We start from the raw sequence: 6,350 nt of genomic DNA on the forward strand, positions 1-6,350 counted from the left end.
AGTATGATGTCAGCTGTGGGCTTGTCATATACGGCCTTTATTATGTTGATAAGGGTTCCCTCTGTACCCATTTGGCTAAAAGACTTTTATCATATATGGATGTTGAATTTTGTCAAATTCTCTTTTTTATTAAGATGATCACATCAATTTTTTTTTTTCAATTTGGAAGTAGTCATTTATTAAGTGACCAGATTACAAAAATAATCTTGGCAGATATCTTAGTTCACCCTGCTAATAGTCCTACTGATCTGGTCCTCTCTGTCACTGGCATCTCCACCTTCAACAAAATGGGTGGTCTTTTTCTTCATTCCCCTCATGGAGTAGGTAATTTGAAGGGCCATAAGAAGTTGTTTGCTTCTTTGAAATGTTTTCCAACAGTATAGATCTTGTGAATCAGATCCTCCCCCATGTAGATGCTGCCATATATACCAAGAGATTGCTCAATCAACGTGGTGTCTGTCAGGACAATGCACTTCTTACTTATTTTGCCATCACCACACTCATAGATAAATTTATTCACTGGTATCGGGTTTGGGTACCGCCATGCTATATATGGTTCCACAATCGTTAGCATGTTAACTGAAGCCTTGTTGAACGTAACAGAGGTGCCACTGAAGATCTGATGAAGGCAAAGAAGCAGCAACACCTTTCAAACCTTTGAGTTCACACCATTGACATCTCTGATCCCAAGAAGATGCCAGTTTGTATTCCACAGGTACACGGAAGTTGCCATTTGTTCTTGACATTCTCACCATTCACATCTCAGTTCTGTGCATCTGCCTATATTCCTTGTGGTAATGGTTAGCTTTTTTCATAGATAAGCTTCCTTCTTGCTTTCTGAAACATCTTGTGGGCAAACTGCTTTTTTCAGACACTCGATCTTCAACTCTGCATAATTCTTTTGCTTCTTCTTAAGGGTTTCTGGAACAGCCAGTAAAAAAAAAAATGATCATATAGTTTTTATCCTTCATTTTGTTAATGCAGTGTATCACATTAATTGGTTTGTATATCAGTGAATCATCCTTGTATCCCTGGAATAAATTTTACCTGGTCAGGGTACATGATCTTTTAAATAAACTGTTAAATTCAGTTTGCCCATATTTTGTTGAGTTTTGAATCTATGTTTAGAAGGAATATAATGTAATTTTCACTTTTTCTAGTGTTCTTGTCTGATGTTGGTATCAGGTTAATGCAGGCCTCATAAAATGAATTTGAATGAGTTCCCTCCAATTCTGTGTCTTTGAAAGAGTTTGAGAAAGACTGGTATTTATTCTTTAAATGTTTGGTAGCATTCACCAGTGATGCCTTCTGGTCCCGGACTTTAATTTATTGGAAGATTTTTGATTACTGATTCAATCTCCTTACTAATAATCAGTCTGTTCAAATTTTCTATTTCATTATGATTCAGTCTGGGCTGTTTGTAGGAATTTATCCATTTTTTTTCTATGTTGTGTAATTTGTTGGCTTTGAGTTGTTTGTAGTAGTCTCAAGGTCCTTAGTATTTCTGTAGTATTGGGTGTAAATCTCTTTCATTTCTCTTTTTAATTATTGAATCCTCTCTTATTTTTTTAGTGAGCTAATGTGGATGAACCTTAGGGGCATTCTGCTAAATGAAGCAAATCAGAGAAAGACAAATACTGTATGATGTCTCTTAATGTCGTCTAAAGGAAAAGAAAAGAAAAAGGCTCATGGGGAGAACAGATTAGTGGTTTCCAGAGCAGAGGCAAGGGTTCAGGCATGTAAGAAATGGATGAACTGTTTATATTATTTTTAATTTAAATAAATTGTTTTAAAAATAATTTGACTTTAGGATTGTGTTACAAAATAACATAACAAATTATTACTTTAAGCCTCAAAAATAAAGCTACCGGTCTCTCTCTAAATGCTTTAGCTATATTTCATATTTTTTTCCTCACAAATTTTGAAATGTTTTGAGTTCAAAGTATTTTATATCCTTCCATTTTTGTTTCTTTTCTCTTTTAGAGAAATATTTAATTTCCAGGAAATCAGGAATTTTCTTGTCTGTATGTGCCTGTTCTCATTCTCTGTTTTAATTCCTAATTTTCACTGTGGTTAGTTAACATACTCCGAATAAATTAAATTCTTTGAAGTTTGTTGATGCCTGCATTATGACATTGCCAGTGTAATATTTAATATGCACTTAAATGTAAATCTTCATTGTTGGATGCAGTATTCTAAACATGTGAAATATGTTCATTCTACTGTTTATGTAATCAATAACTTGAATGATTTTCCATATCCTTTCAGCTTCTGATTATCATGAATTGCTGGTACTATGTGTAGTAAGTCTTCCATAGTGATAAGTTTGTTTCTTCTTTTAGTTCTGTTTTTACTTTATATATTTTGAGATCATGTTAATAGATTCAAACAAACTTGAACATTTTGGTAGCCTCCTTTGTCATTATGAGTTGTTATTCTTTATGTCCAGTAATGATTCTTGAAGTCTCCTTGTTTGGAAATTAATGTAGCTACATTAAGTTTCTTTTGGCTATTGTTAATCATCTTTTCACAAAACCTTAAATTATCTGTCTGTTGTGTTTCTTGAAAGGATTCCTCTCTTCCAACATCACAAATGCTTACTCTCTCCGCTTTTGGTTGCTATGATGAAATCATAAAAGGGTTTGTTTTTTAAAAGGGATAGCAATGCAAAATAGAAGTAGCACTTGTGGGTGAAGGAGCTTGGAGGCTAATGTTTCCCTGAAGTTGTAAATCCTTGGGAATTAAGACAAATCTTTCCCAGTCCATGAAATTTTTGCACTTGCTGCTTCTGCTTCTCTTCTATAAGGACATAAAATCTGTGACAAGAATTTCTTTTCTACTGATTGCTGTAGCCCTCAGTACTCAGAGCTGTGCCTTGCTAATACTGGAAGTATATAAATATCTATAACATGCAGTGGAATTTAATTTTGCTTCCCAGCAGTTCTCTGAGGAAGGTTCTATTATCTCCGTTTTGCTAATAATATAATTGAGTCTGAAAAAGGTTAGGTAACCTTGTTAAGGTGAATAAATTAAAGAGTGGAATCAGAATGAGGTCTGTCTGATAGGAGAGGAAAACACTTCACCCTCATTGTTGTGGTAGTGGGGAACCTTAGCTAACAGACAGTAAAGTAATATGGAGGCTCAAAGCTCCTGCTCCAGTCCAGGTTACAGACCATTTTAGCCCTGTGGTTTTAGGCAAGTTACTTAACCTCTCTCTGCCTGTTTTCTTATCTGTAACAAGAGGCGACAGTACCTCTGTCATTGAATTGTTTTAAGAATTAGGTCAGTTAATACCTAGAGAAAATTTCTTACTTATAAGGCTGGTTTACTTTTTTTCCCCACAGGTCGTATCAGATCCAACTTCAGAGGAAAAGGAGAGATGATCTTATTGGATTGCTCTCACTGCCTCTAAATTTTGTATACTTGGTTTTGGACTCCTATTTTCTTCTGTTATAAGGAGGAAGGGAAATACCTTTTTTTCTAGTGTACATTCCTTCTGTGGATCTCGACTATTTATTTAATCTCGGACCTTAAGGATGGAGTTTTCCCATTTGTCTTTCATAACCTCAGTCTCTCCCTGTCTGTTGGATCTTTCCCATAAGCACTTATATATGTTAAAAGTTTCTTTTTTTAAAAAAAAATTATTTTAAAATTTTATTTATTTATTTGGCAGAGAGAGATCACAAGTAGGAAGAGAGGCAGGCAGAGAGAGAGGAGGGGAAGCAGGTTCCCAGATGAGCAGAGAGCCTGACACAGAGCTCAATCCCAGGATCCTGAGACCATGACCTGAGCCAAAGGCAGAGACTTAACCCACTGAGCCACCCAGGCGCCCCTAAGTTAAAAGCTTCTTATCCTTAAAAACTCTTCCTATATTTTTAACCAGCCACCACCACTTTGAAAATCAAGAAATTGGTTATAGTTCATCTTACTTTCCAAATCCCCACTTATTAAGCCATCTTACCTCTTGATTTCCATCTTGTCTGTTGCTCATCTTCAACACAGTTTTTAAATACTAAAATTCCTAAAGGATAGGTAATATCTTCTGATTCATTGTCAGTAACTCTCAAACTTGGCTGAGCGTCAGAGTCACCTTAGGAATTATAGAAAAATTACTAAAAGGCGAACATCTCCCTCAGAGGTTGTGATTTAATTAGCATGGGTAAATTCTAGGCCTTTGCCTTTAAAAAAAAAAAATCATGAAGTTATTCTATTAGTTAGCCAAGTCAATACTTTAACCTTTCCCTCCAGTTGATTTCACTTATAGGCGTAGCTTTATTTACTATACATGAGTAACAAACCTCTCTATTTATATTTTAGATTTGGGGAACTTTTGTCATACGGCTATTGACATTTTTAGGAAATGTGAGATCTTGAGCCAGACCATGAACATCATACTAACACTTAATATAGCTCACTGTAAAAAACCTAGGAGAGTTTTGTGGTACCTTGGTGGCTCAGTTGATTAAATATCTGCCTTCACCTGGGTCATGATCGCAGGGTCTTGGGTAGGGCTCCCTTTTCAGTGGGGAGTCTGCTTCTCCCTCTGCCTCTCACCCACCTCATGCTCTCCCTCCCTCTCTGTCTCTCTCAAATAAATAAACAAAACTTAAAAAAAAAAACCCAATCAAACAAATACGAAACTTGAGGAGTGTTTTAGCCATGCTAGAAATAGATCTAGCAATCACCTTTATGCATCATTTTCCCTGAGCCCAAATTAGTTTGTATTTGGAATTTGTTATAGAATACAGTTCAAAATGGTGGCCTTATAATAGGGAAGAGAAAAGGAACCCTAGAGAATGGGTGAGCTCTGAGACAGGAAAAGACCAAAAAAGAAGTTTTTAAGTGAGCAAATTACAGACAGTGAAATAGTCTTTTTTTTTTTTCTTCTTTTTTCCCCCTCTGCTGAAAGTTTGTCACCTTAATCTCTCAAACCTGTTTGTGTTTCTTAGGATAACTTGATATGAAAGCTTGGTAACCAAACAGATAAAATAAGGCATGTATAAACTGTTTCTGGCGGTTTAAATATGTCCCCAAAAATATTTCTGACAGGGTTATATGGAAGGGAAAATGAATTACTAAGTGTGAATGAATCTGACATAGTGCTTGCAGAGAGCTTTGGCTTACCAAAGTAAATTTGCCTTTCTTGAAGAACTATCTATGGACAGCCCCTCTCTGCTGATATTTTTACCAATAAATTTTAAAATTCTGTTGATTTATGTCTCCTATACAAACCATAGAACTATAAAGTTTCCTCTTCTCATCCTTTCTTCAAGTACTTGTGAAAGATGCTTTAATTTGTCATATAGATTTGCACAAGGTAAATAATGGAAGGAAGATCAAGAATTTTCAGAAATCTACATTAAATAAATTTCCCCCCTCTGCTATCAATTCAAGTTCATTAAATTTTCCTATAGTTCCATTACTGTTGATGTTTACAACATTGTTTTCATAAGCCTAACTCTTTAGGCCCTTGAGAATGCCAACTCACTAATTAATCATGTTTATTCTAGTTATATGTTCTTTCCTAAAGAATATAAAACAAAATCCTTTATGATACCATTGTGATCCAGAATAATTCACATTTCTTCTGGGAGGAAAAAAAAAAACAAAAAACCTTCCCAAATGCCATATCCTCGACTCAGAGACCCACACTAAAATCTTGACATTTCTAAATCAAGCTGAAAGGGATTTTTTAGTGAATATGATACCTTGTTTCTGCTAGTTAACTGTTACCAAAACACTTGGGGCAGATTTTAAAGTTGATAGAACCTCTAGTTTAAACTATCTAACAGTTAAATATAAATTACTATTGCTTAGCATATGTTTCCTCATTGCTATAAAAATTGTACAAATATATACACATACACATATGTAACTTAGCAATCAGAAGAACCATTTTTTCTAAATAAACCCATACTATTTAAGAGTAAAAATAAAGATGCTGGCTTGATTTTTAGTTAATTTGGAATGAAATAATTCCATTGGACATTGTTTACTGTAGGTTGGTATATTCTGTAACAAAGCTGAAATTATATGCAGTTCCCTGTAATCATTTGAAATAGCATTTCTAGGGACCTTAAAGATTAAATTAGCCTACATCAAACACTCAGGATGTGGTAATCCTTTATTACCATGTAAGCTAACCTAAGTTTCTCCAGTTATCTGTTTGATTACCTGATTTACCAGTAAAAATATACTAAAAAGTGAGTTGTCTGATATTTTTCTAAACTACTTTCCCTTAACCATCTATTGTTATGTCAGTTGAGAAGGTCAGAATAAATTTATACTAATTATTACTTAATTAGGCAGAAAAGCAAAGTGACTTCCCCAAGAGCACCCAGTAGGTTAGT

The 6,350-nt window shown here is 34.7% G+C and overlaps 1 pseudogene; it reads right to left on the reverse strand.

Annotated features, from left to right (window-relative positions):
- Positions 1–218: 218 nt before the first annotated feature.
- On the reverse strand, positions 219–4,884 carry LOC116872605 (annotated as a pseudogene).
- Between the last annotated feature and the right edge of the window lie 1,466 nt (positions 4,885–6,350).

Source organism: Lontra canadensis, unplaced genomic scaffold, assembly GCF_010015895.1.
Source record: "Lontra canadensis isolate GAN:19392208 unplaced genomic scaffold, GSC_riverotter_1.0 scaffold2, whole genome shotgun sequence".
Lineage (NCBI taxonomy): Eukaryota > Metazoa > Chordata > Mammalia > Carnivora > Mustelidae > Lontra > Lontra canadensis.